A 13,203-nucleotide genomic window follows, 5' to 3' on the forward strand; every position below is an offset into this window, starting at 1 on the left:
ATATTTTCTCTATTTTTCTCTGCGTTTCAGGGTCCAGCTCAAACATCCACCCTGATTTTCCCATTGATATTTGTTTTATCTGTGTATAAGCTGTACTCCCTACTCCCTATGAGACTTTAGATGCTATACCAGTGACTTTCTCTAGGGGAAAGGGGACATATTAAATCACTTGAAGAGGACTTTTCTTTTAACATACATGCTCGTCAGTTTGGCTCATCTCTCAACCCCAGGTGTATAAATGTTTCTGGAGCAATTTGGCATGTTCTAGGGGATGTGGTGAGGAAAACAGATAAATTCTCTTCTAAGGAGCTTAAATTCTTGGGGAGGCAACTGATAAATAAATTAGTAAATAAACAGGAACTCAGAGAGTGAAAGTCACCAATCAGAGAATTTAAGCAGGGTAAGATGGAGACTTTCTTTTCCATTCAAGATGGAAGAGAACAAAGTTATCTTTCTGCATGAAACAGCCAAAATACTGGACAAAATGCATGAAACAACGGCTTCAAGACTTTGGACATCAGGCAGCCAAAAGCAGTGATCCCTGAGAAGTGGGGTATTAAATGAGGTGAACTTCTTGATTGACCCAGTTTACTGCCTGGAAAGAGCTTCCAGGTCATAGTGCATGGGTGGGGAAGTGAGGTTTGGGATGGAGAATATAGGCAGAGCTGAGTGGTCATCCTCAGTTGAAGAGATGGAGCTGGGAGTTGGGGGACACCCAGGTGACTGGAGTTATCAGGGGAAAATACCAGAGAGGAGAGAGATGCACAGAGAACTCCAGAGATCTACAGAGTATTTCTCTCAAGTATTTAGCTGATATTGATGAACACATGTGTGTGAAGAAACTACTGAGAGTCAGTAAAAACCAACTGAAAGTGTTAGAGGGAACAATCCTTGAAGCTCACACTACCCAGCCTTCCACTGATCAGACTGGAAAATCTTTTAATTCTCAGGACATTGGGTTGAATACTCAGAGTGCTTTTACCTTAGTTGTGGAGAATAATTAGCTTATCTTGTCTCTACTAAAAAACTTTAAAGGCAAGACCCCCAAAGGAAAAAGAAGCAGAAAAATACTTCCTCTTTGGAAGTATTTTAACAGGATATTGGCAAATAATTATGAGAAAAATTACAAACTGTCCCACAAATGACAAATGACAAAGCTGATAGAATCAGTAGAAAAGAGTGTTAAAACAGTTATTGTAAGTGTTCTTATATGCTCAAGAAACTAGAAGAAAGACAACGTCTTAAGTAGATGTACTGAATCCAGAAAAAAAATCCAAATCAAACTTCTGAGAGGAAATCTACAACGTCTGAGATGACAAATACACTGGAGAGGACGAAGGACTGTTTAGAAATTGCAGAAGAAAAAAGCAGTGTTCACTGAAGATATATGCTTCACTATGAAGCTATAGCAATAGAAATTATCTAAAATGAAATACAAAGAGAAAGAAGACAGAAACAAAATCAACAGAGTGTCAGTGAGCTGTGAGACAAATTCTAGCAGGCTAATATATGTGTAATTGAAATCCCAGAGGGAGGGAGGGAAACAAAAATATTTGAGGATATAAAGTCTGATAGTTTTCCAAATATGATGAAAACTATATATTCCCAGACCCAAGAATTTCAACAAACCCCAAGCACAAGGGGCATGAAGAAAATTATATTAAAGAACATTATAGGCACATTGCTTAAAACTGGGAATAATGAGAAATATCCTAAAAGTCGCTGGGGAGGGGAATGGGCAGGGGAACCCATTACATACTAAAGCAGCAGTCCCCAACCTTTTTGGCACCAGGGACTGGTTTTGTGGAAGACAATTTTTCCATGGACAGGAGTTAGAAGGATGGTTTTGGAATGAAACTGTTCCACCTCAGATCAACAGGCACCAGCTAGATTCTCACAAGGAGTGTGCCACTTAGATCCCTCACATGCACATTTCACAATAGGGTTCAAGCTCCCATGAGAATCTAATGCTGCCACTGATCTGACGGGAGGAGGAGCTCAGGAAGTAATGCTCGCTCACCCACTCATCTCCTGCTGTGTGGCCTGGCTCCTAACAGGCCACAGACCAGTACCGGTCTGCAGCCCAGGGGTTGGGGACCCTTCTCTAAAAAACAAAGATAAGGATGACAACAGATTGCTCATTGAAAACAATGGAAGCCAGAAGACAATGGAGCAACATATTTAAAGTACTAAAAGGATAAAGCTTATCAACCTAGAATTCATACTCAGTGAAGATATATTTAGAGAACAAAAGCGAGTAAAACAAAGACCTTTTCAGACATACAAAAACTGAAGGAATACACTTATAGAAGACATATACTATAAGAAATGAAGTCTTTCAGACAGAAGACAAATGATACCATATGGTAATACTGATCTATTTAAAGAAATGAACACCAGACATGATAACTATGTTGGAAAATTTTAAAAAGTTATTATTATTTAAATGTATTTTAAAAATATTGTCATACAAGAAAAATAGCAATGTATGTTGGGGATTATAACATATATATAAGTAAAATATATGATAAAATGAATGTTACAAAGGCAGGAAGAGGAGAAATAGAAAGATACTATTGTACGGTTCTCATAGTATATGTGAAGGTTCATAATATCACTTGAAAGTAGACAGTTAAGGCCGGGCGCGGTGGCTCAAGCCTGTAATCCCAGCACTTTGGGAGGCCGAGACGGGTGGATCACGAGGTCAGGAGATCGAGACCATCCTGGCTAACACTGTGAAACCCCGTCTCTACTAAAAAACACAAAAAAACTAGCCGGGTGAGGTGGCGAGCGCCTGTAGTCCCAGCTACTCGGGAGGCTGAGGCAGGAGAATGGCGTGAACCCAGGAGGCGGAGCTTGCAGTGAGCTGAGATCTGGCCACTGCACTCCAGCCTGGGCGACAGAGCAAGACTCCGTCTCAAAAACAAACAAACAAACAAACAAACAAAAAAAAGAAAGTAGACAGTTAAATATGTATTCCGCAAATTGTAAAGCAACCATTAAAATAACAAAATGAAGAGTTATAGCTAATAAGCTTAAAAATGGGATAGGTGGAACCATAAAAAACAATTAGCTAGGTGTGATGACTCACGCTTGTAATTTCAGCACTTTGGGAGGCCAAGGCGGATGGATTATTTGAGGTCAGATGTTTAAGACCAGCCTGGCCAACATGGTGGAACCTCGTCTCTACTAAAAATACAAAAATTAGCCAGGCGTGGTAGTGCATGCCTCTAATCCCAGCTATTTGGCAGGCTGAGGTGGGAGGATCACTTGAACCTGGGAGGCAGAGGTTGCAGTGAGTCAAGATTGTACCACTGTACTCCAGCCTGGGTAAGAGTGAGACTGTCTCAAAAACAAAAAACAAAAAACAAAAAACAAAACACTCAATCCAAATAAAGTCAGTAAAATAACAAAACGAGAACAACAAGCAAATAGGACAAATAGAAAACAAGGAGCAAAATGGTAAGTCTAAACCTAACCATATCAATAACCACATTAAGTGTAAATTTCGGCTGGGTACAGTGACATAGTTGTAATCCTAGCACTTTGGGAGTCTGAGGTGGGAGGATCACTGGAAGCCAGGAGTTGGAGACTAGCCTGGGCAACATGTTTTTCTGTTTTTATTATTTTCTGCTATCTGGACTGAATTCTAATCTTTCCTGGCTACAAGTCTCCAAAATAATGTTTTCATTTTTTTCTTTCTTTTCCTTTTCCCCCCATTTTTCCTAATTTGAAATCACTGAAAACTAAGCTGTGCTTTCTTAAAGGCCTGCAAACTGAAACTAGACAACTTAAACTTCGGAAGAAAATAACAGCATCCTTTGACATACATAAGCCACTTTTATACCTGCCTACTGATGTATGGACTTCAGAGTAAGGTGGCGTATATCAATTTTGCAGGATTGTTCTTTCGTTTGTTGTTGTTTCTCTTCCTTCTTCCTCCTATTTTCTCTTCATACGACATTAGACTTCACAACCTGCTAAAAATGAGCTTTTCTAATAACTTGGAACTTATCTGTCTAAGCTGTTCTGAGAGAGCAGATGAAACCTGAGACCAGAGACTCATTTTCTTCCAAAAATGCTTTCTCCAAAAGATTTTAAAAACAAAAGGGGGGAAATGTAAAAGGGAAATAAATCTTATGACCCCAAAATCACTAAGCTAAAGGGAAAAGTCAAGCTGGGAACTACTTAGGGCAAACCTGCCTCCCACTCTATTCAAAGTCACGCCTCTGCTCACTGAGATAAATGCGTATCTGATTGCCTCCTTTGGAGAGGCTAGTCAGAAACTCAAAAGAATGCAACCATTTGTCTCTCACCTACCTGTGACCTGGAAGCCGCCTCCTTGCTTTGAGTTGTCCCGCCTTTTTGGGAGGAACTAATGTTTATCTTACATATACTGATTGATGTCTCATGTCTCTCTAAAATGTATAAAACCAAGCTGTGCCCTGATCGCCTTGGGCACATGTCAGGATCTCCTGAGGCTGTGTAATGGGTGCATGTCCTCAACCTTGGCAAAATAAACTTCCCAAAGTAACTGAGACCTGTCTCAGATATTTGGGATTCACAGTGTACAATATATTTTGACATGTGTGTAGATTGTGGACTGACCCATCTAATATTACAAAATGTCCTTCTTTATCTCTAGTAACATCCTAGGGACACAGCATTACGCTGTTAGAAGCCATGCTAGTATTTCATTTAGATGCTCTGCATTATTTAGTGCAGAGGTTTGTACAGAGTTATTATGTGGGAAGTGTTCTGTAGTTCTCAACACACACACACATGCTCGCATTCTCACTTATTATCTTGGCTTGCCCTCTAAGCTACCATATCTGTATTCAAATTCTTTCTGTCCTTTGGGAATCCTATGGGTAAGTCTTAACCAGAGCAACATATAACCCTGAGGGCCAAATCCTGGCCCAGACCTCAAGCAGGCGCCCGCTGAGGAAAGATCTTGGCCACACAATGAACTTGTGGGCAGGATGCCCAGTACCCAGCCAGGATCATGGCTTTGCTCCTTCTATCTGCTGCCACACCCAGCTCTGTAGCTTCCCTGAGCCCAACTACAAAAATAATCTGCCACGTACGCAGGGGGTGCACCAAGTGGCCTCCCAACTGAAGCTGAGGAAGGGGAATCTCCAGATCTACTTAGAGGAAAGGAGAAGTCCTCCAAAACGCCCACTGATAGTAGAGCCTATGAATAACCCATCCCTCCAGCATCCAGAACACCTACCCCAGGGCCTGGCCTGCATTGCTAGCCTCCCGATGTGCAGTTGTTGAGTACTGAGAAGCCACCACGGACTCAGCCTCGTCTCCCTCAGCATTCTCTAAATGGTGGGATGATCTTCCTGTAATAACTTTGAATGCCAAAGTTTTAAAAAGCCATCCCCTTTTCCTTTTTCTCCCCAAGTCATTCCAATCATGTCAAACAGAAAGTCTTTGTTTGATGCTACTAAGTCTTTAAGCCTAGCTGGAATTGATTAGCAGTAACAATTGTTTTGTCTTTGTTGTATTTGTCTTTATAGTTACCTTTTATTTGTGGCAAAGTATACTGGGTTTTCCATTTGTGATAGGGATGTAAACTTTTCATTTTATATACATTAATTTTGGTTAAAAGTAAGTCCTTTAAGGAAAGTAATTGCATATTTAAATAATAACGGTGTTGCAAAATTCATGAGGGTGGTGTTAACTGTGCTCAGAAATCAAAGGCAAGGCCCAGCTGGGTGCAGTGGCTCACGTCTGCAATCCCGGCACTTTGAGAGGCTGAGGTGGGAGGATCGCTTGAGGCCGGGAGTTTGAGAGCAGCTTGGGTAACACAGCGGGACTCCATCTCTATATTTATATTAAAAGAAAAAAAAAAGGAACACTCCTATACATGACATGGGCGAATAGTTCCCCCCAAGTAATCCTGGCCATGTATGCCCAAAGCCAAAGGGGCTTGCAGAGGAGGACATTTAAATTTGGGGCTCTACCAATGTTCCTCAGTTTGGGGGGGCTTGGGAGCAGGTGTTGGAGTGAGGGCACAGGAACAGCAGCCCGCTGTCTGTGACACCTGGGCTGGGTGACACCTGGGCTGGGTGACACCTGGGCCAGGCATGGGCCTGGCCAAGGATGCGGAGTGCAGCGCCGTGCTTCACCACTAGGTGGTAGACGCATGCTCCCAGTATGAGCGGGAGCAGCGTGGCCCCTTGCAGCCCAAGCAGCTGGAACAGGCTGGGACACGCCTGCCCTCTCGTGGCCCCCCGCCCTGGGGTCCCTGCACACCTGGGGCAGGGCTTGGCAAAGTCAGTCTCAGCCCTCTTCAAAACCAAATCTCAGAGCTGCTTGAGCCACAAGGAAATGAAAATAACCCCTAATGGAGATTCTTAACCTTACTTTGTACAAAGCCTGGTTAGGCTGTGGCGCTCCTCTCAGAATAATCTTTTGAAATTCATGAACTAGATAGGAATAAATAACAAGATCTAGGAATTTGGAAAAACTGAGCACAAGTGACTTTTCCAGATCACTGTAATGACTGTAATATGACATGAACATACCTTCCATTTCTATTGGCACTGCTAATACCACTATGGTTTATTTGCTGCCTGCTTTATAATTGAAGAAAATCCCAAGTATCATGGCTACAGTTAAGAAACCATTAGGGTCTGGCAGTTTCGATCAGGGTGAAAAAAAAAACAAGACATAGAAAAAAAAACATAAAAAAAAAAAAAAAACAATAAAAAATAACTCGGTGACAAAAAAAAAAACAAAAAAAAAAAATACAATAAAAAAAAACAAAAAAAAAATCTACAAAATCAAAGAAAAAATAATAAAAAAAAATCTAACAAAAAAAAAAAAAATCTTAGAGGTGGGTGAGAATAACGATGTAATTATTTTCCTTTGCAAGTTCAGGGACCCCATAAACTCTATGGCTACAGTTAAGAAACCTTTAGTGTCTGGCAGTTTCCAGTCAGGGTGAAAAAAAAAAGAAATAGAAAAAACAACAACAACGACAACAAAAAAAAATCTCTTCGTGAAAATCGAGGCAAGATGAAAGAAATTTAAACTGAGCACAACAGACTTCCCTGTCCATTTCCTGTTTTGCCCCAGCTTTAGTGCTCAGGGCCTCCTCAGTATCCACTCTCTGCCTTGACCGTCAGGAGCTATGAGCAGTACAGGGCATGCATGATCCTAGGGTAAGTGGGGACTGGGAGGGGGCGGAGATATCATCCAGGCTCAATTGTTCAGCCTCCAGACACGGAGACAGAGAAGGGAGTCGGCACCTAGCATCTCCTAGTCATTCAGGTCAGAGCTAAAGATCCACACTCCATACCCATTTCCCCATTTCAGCCTGGGGGACAATTGGGAGGGGACAGGTAAGCCTCCCCAAGAAAGTGACACGAGCTGAGACTTGGAGGAGCCATGAAGATCTCAGGGGAAGAGCATTTCCCTCTTCCCCTGAGAAGAGGAGGCATGGTGGGAACCATTCACTCAGGTCACATGTAAAGGCCTTGCTTTTTTTCGTTTTATATAAATATAGAGATGAAGTCCTGCTAAGTTGCCCAGCCTGGTCTCAAACTCCCAGCCTCAAGCAATTCTCCCACATTAGCCTCTGACAGTACTGGGATTGCAGGTGTGAGCCACCATGCCCAGATGGACATTGCTTTTGGTTGGGAGCAAGCCCCCCAAAATCTGGCCATAAACTGACCCCAAGACTGGCTATAAACAAAATCTCTGCAGCATTGTAACATGTTCATAATGGCCCTAATGCCCGCACTGGAAGATTGTGGGTTTACAAGAATGAGGGCAAGGAAAACCTGGCCCACCAGGGTAGAAAACCGCTTAAAGGCATTCTTAAGCCACAAACAATAGCATAAGCGATCTGTGTCTTAAGGGCGTGTTCCTGCTGCAGTTAACTAGCCTGACCTATTCCTTTAATTCCGCCCATCCCTTTGTTTCCCATAAGGGATATTTTTAGTTAATTTAATACCTATAGAAACAATGTTAATGACTGGTTTGCTGTTAATATGTGGGTAAATCTCTGTTTTGGGCTCTCAGCTCTGAAGACTGTGAGACCCCTGACTTCCCACTTCACACCTCTATATTTCTGTGTGTGTGTCTTTAATTCCTCTAGCGCCACTGGGTTAGGGTCTCCCCGACTGAGCTGGTCTCAGCAAGTGACGTCCATCGTGGGGGCTCGAATCCAGGTCAAAGGGTCACCAGAGCAACAGTTGGAACAGAAAACTAGCTGGAGGACACCCGAGTACTCTTAAAGCAATCCCTGTGGTGAGTAAGAAGGGGAGCTTGGAAGCATCAGGGTAACAATGGGACAGGTATGGGGTCTGATTCGTTTCACCTTGGAACTTTTTCACACTGATAATGAGGAGGAACAAGAGTATAGCGAAGTAACATAAGAGGTTACAGAGCATGTTTATTTACTAGCTAAAGCAAAAGTGGCAAAGGAAGGAGAAGTTCATCCCTACCCTTCTGCACCCCCTCCTTATTATTTTGAAGAAAATGACCCCCCAGATCTTTCTTTTCCAGAGGACAATGGGAGAAAAAGTAGTTGACCCAGTGACTGTTTGAGCAGCGCCTCAAGCAACCGCTCTTAGGTCTATTCAGGCAGGAATTCAGCAAGCTAGACAAGAGGGTGATATAGAGGCTTGGCTATACACTAATGTACCCTGCTAGAATACACTCCCCAGATCAACAGGGAAATATTACAGCTACTTTTGAGCCTTTTCCTTTTAAATTACTCAAAGAATTAAAACAAGCTATAAATGAGTATGGACCAAGTTCTCCTTTTGTAATGGGACTGTTAAAGAATGTTACTGTTTCCTGTTGGATGAGTCCTACTGACTGGGATGCTCTTACTCGAGCTTATCTAACTCCTGCTCAGTTCTTACAATTTAAAACTTGGTAGGCAGATGAAGCTGCCATTCGGGCTGCTCCCAATGCCCAGGCCCAACCTCAAATTAATATAACTGCAGACCAACTTTTGGGGGTTGGCGGCTGGGCTGGTTTAGATACACAAGTGGTCATGCAGGATGATGCCATACAACGGCTTAGAGGAGTGTGCATTAGAGCTTGGGAAAAAATCACTTCAGGTGGAGAACAATACCCTTCCTTTAGTGCTATAAAACAGGGACCAAGAGAACCATACATTAATTTTACAGCTCAGTTACAGAAGTCCCTTAAAAAGATGATTGCAGATTTGGCTGCTCAGGATATAGTGTTGCAGTTATTAGCTTTCGACAATGCTAATCCCGATTGCCAGGCCGCTCTGTGACCTATCAGAGGGAAAGCACATTTAGTTAATTTTGTCAAGGCCTGTGATGGTATTGGAGGTAATCTGCATAAAGTTATTTTGTTGGCACAGGCAATGGCAGGACTGAGAGTGGATAACGGAAATACTCCATTTCCTGGAGCTTGTTTTAACTGTGGGAAGCATGGTCATACTAAAAAAGAATGTAGAAAAAATTAGCGAGTCAGACCACCAGATAGGGGAAAAGAGAAAACTGTTGAGCCTGAAATATGTCCAAAATGTAAAAAAGGAAAACATTGGGCTAGTCAGTGTCACTCTAAGTTTAATAAAGAAGGGAACCCAATTTCGGGAAATGCCATGAGGGGCCCATCCGGGCCCAATTCTAAACCGAGGCATTTCCAGCTCAGGCCATTCCCTCACCCCTGTACAATGTCTGTCCCCCGCCACAGCCGGCAGTGCCACAGTAGATTTATGCTGCACAAAAGCTGTGAGCCTTCTGCCTGGAGAACCCCTGCAAAAGGTCCCAACAGGAGTCTGTGGACCCTTCCCAGCAGGGACAATAGGATTACTTTTAGGAAGGTCTAGTGTAAGTTTAAAAGGCATACAAATACATACAGGAGTCATTGATTCAGATTATAATGGGGAAATTCAGATTGTTACATCTACTTCTGTTCCCTGGAAAGCAGAGCCAGGAGAGCGCATAGCACAGCTCCTGATTGTGCCGTATGTGAGAATGGGAAAAAGTGAAATTAAACGAACAGGAGGATTTGGAAGCACAAATAAACAAGGCAAAGCAGCTTATTGGGTAAATCAAATTACTGATAAACATCCTATCTGTTAAATAACTATTCAATGAAAGAAATTTAAAGGTTTGGTAGATACAGAGTGGACATTTCAATCATTTCTCTACAGCACTGGCCGTCCACGTGGCCAATTCAACCTGCTCAATTTAACATAGTTGGAGTTGGTAAAGCCTCTGAAGTATTTCAAAGTAGTTATATTTTGCATTGTAAAGGGCCCGATGGACAATCTGGGACTATTCAACCAATTATAACTTCTGTACCTATAAATTTATGGGGAAGAGATTTATTACAACAATGGGGAGCACAAGTTCTAATTCCAGAACAATTAGATAGCCCTCAAAGTCAACATACGATGCTTGAAATGGGGTATGTCCCTGGTATGGGACTAGAAAAAAGTTTGCAAGGTTTAAAAGAACCTCTTCAAGTGGAAAAACAAAGTTCCCGCCAAAGATTAAGAAATAATTTTTGATGGCGGCCATTGTTAAGCCTCCAGAACCTATACCTTTAAAAGGGTTAACAGATAAGCCAATTTGGATAGAACAATGGCCGCTAAGTAAAGAAAAACTGGAGACTTTAGAGAAATTAGTTACTGAACAATTAGAAAATGGGCACATAGCTCCAACATTTTCTCCTTGGAATTCTCCAGTTTTCATAATTAAGAAAAAATCAGGAAAATGGAGAATGTTAACTGACTTAAGAGCCATCAGCTCAGTTATACAACCTATGGGAGCAGTACAGCCAGGATTGTCTTCTCCTGCTACAATTCCAACAAATTGGCCTTTAATAGTCATAGATTTAAAAGACTGTTTCTTTACTATCCCTTTAGCTGAGCAAGACTGTGAACAGTTTGCATTTACAATTCTTGCAGTAAACAACCTGCAGCCTGCTAAGCGTTTTCATTGTCTTACAGATCGTTCTAGTAAGGGTAAAGCTTCTTATTCTGGATGAAAAAGGAAAGTTTTCCGGATGTCCTATACTTCAGCTCAAAAAACGGAGCTTGAAGCTGTAATTGAGGTATTGACTGCTTTTGATATGCCTATTAATGTGATTTCTGATTCTTCATACGTGGTTCATTCCACACAGTTAAATGAAAATGCTCAGTTACAATTTTATACAGATGAACAACTGATGACTTTATTTACCCAATTGCAAACAGCAGTTAGGAGTAAAATGCATCCTTTTTACATCACTCACATTAGAGCTCATACACCTCTTCCAGGACCTTTGACTGAAGGGAATCAAATGGCCGATCACCTAGTTGCTAATGCAATATCTAATGCTAGACACTTTCACAATTTGACCCATGTTAATGCTTCTGTTCTCAAACGCAGATACAGCATTGCCTGGAAAGAAGCTAAAGCTATTATCCAGCGATGCCCAACTTGCCAAATGTTATGTTCCTCATCTTTTACAGGAGGAGTTAATCCTCGAGGACTGGAACCTAACTCTCTTTGGCAAATGGATGTCACACATATTCCCTCGTTTGGGAGACTAGCTTATGTACATGTATGTGTGGACACCTTGTCTCACTTTGTCTGGGCTACCTGCCAATCAGGAAAGTCTTCTGCCTATGTTAAATGTCATCTTTCGCAGTGTTTTGTGGTGATGGGCATTCCAGCTTCTGTTAAAACAGATAATGCCCCAGCTATACTAGCCAAGCTCTAGCTACATTTTTCTCTATGTGGAATATTAAACACATTAGTGGTATCCCATACAGTTCTCAAGGACAAGCCACAGTGGAAAGAATGAATCTCTCCCTAAAACAGCAGTTGCAAAAGCAGAAGGGAGACAGAGAATATAGAACCCCACAGATGCAACTGAACCCAGCATTATTAATTTAAAATTTTTTGAGCCTGCCCAAAGACCAGATGTTATCAGCAGCTGAACAGCATCTACAGAAACCAGCTGCAAAGACAGAAACAGAACAACTGATTTGATGGAGAGATCCAACAACAAAAAATTGGGAGATAGGTGAAATAATAACTTGGGGTAGAGGTTATGCTTGTATTTCTCCAGGCCAAAATCAACAGCCAATCTGGATACCATCAAGACATCTCAAACCTTATCACAAGCCAGATGCCAAGGGAGAGACTCCGGGAAGATCCCAAGGACCCCCCCCCCGTTGCAGCCATGTCGAGACTGACACTGAGGAGGACCCCAACTGTCACGAGCAACACCTGTCGAACACAGTCACCCACCTGGGGACAGATCAAGAAGATGTCACAGATGGCAGAAGAAAACCTGAGGAAAGCGGGACAGCCAGTCACAATGAATAATGTAATGGTAGCTATGATAGCAGTTATCACCACTGCCGTGAGTATTCCTTCAATAAGGGCTGGTAAGAGTGCCTGGATGCAATCACTCTATGACACAGTTACACATGCTTTCTGATCTCAGTATTTACCATAATAAATCTGCTCGTATAATTGAGGCATGCTGCCCTCAAAAACCTATTTGTAAACAGGATTGGACCCAGTTAGAAAAAATGAACATACTTGTTTAGGAAGATTGCTTTGCAGAACAGGCAGAGGTGCTGCGCAACGATTCCTATGGAATCATTATTAATTGGTCCCCTAAGAGGATGTTTAGCTTGAATTGCACCTCTCAGTCTGTGTGCCACGGTCACACTATGTTCAGATGATCTGAACAAAACAGTCAGATGGTAGAAATGATAAGAAGTACGGCAAAAGTTCCTATTTTCTGGAACCATGGCAGTATAGTGGCACCTCAACCTCAAATGATATGGCCCGCTCTAGGAGCTAAACATAAGGATTTGTGGAAACTATTAAATGCTCTTAATAAGATCAAATTTTGGAAAAGAATAAAAAAGCCTCTAGAAGGACACTCTACAAACTTGTTTTTGGATATAGCAAAATTAAAAGAACAAATATTTAAAGCATCCCAGGCACACCTGACCTTAATGCCAGGAACTGGAGTGCTTAAAGAAGCTGCAGACAAATTAGCAACTAGTAACCCATTAAAATGGTTAGAACACTTGGAAGCTCTGTGATTTCAATGATGATTGTGCTTTTAATCTATGTTGTTTGTCTTTGTATAGTCTGCAGATGTGGATCCTGACTCCTGTGAGAAGTAGCTCACCATGACAAAGCTGCCCTTGCTTTTATCGATTTGCAAATCAGAGAAGGGAGACATGTT

The 13,203-nt window shown here is 42.0% G+C and overlaps 1 long non-coding RNA gene across 1 annotated transcript in view; it reads left to right on the plus strand.

Annotated features, from left to right (window-relative positions):
• LOC126943786 (uncharacterized) overlaps window positions 1-12,391 on the plus strand; it is a 31,333-nt gene extending 18,942 nt beyond the window's left edge. Inside the window, exons 2-4 of the long non-coding RNA XR_007721850.1 lie at window positions 8,114-8,265; window positions 10,958-11,061; window positions 12,064-12,391. This is a non-coding gene — a long non-coding RNA (uncharacterized LOC126943786). The remainder of the gene's footprint in view (window positions 1-8,113; window positions 8,266-10,957; window positions 11,062-12,063) is intronic.
• Window positions 12,392-13,203: the final 812 nt, after the last annotated feature.

Source organism: Macaca thibetana, chromosome 20 (assembly GCF_024542745.1).
Source record: "Macaca thibetana thibetana isolate TM-01 chromosome 20, ASM2454274v1, whole genome shotgun sequence".
Lineage (NCBI taxonomy): Eukaryota > Metazoa > Chordata > Mammalia > Primates > Cercopithecidae > Macaca > Macaca thibetana.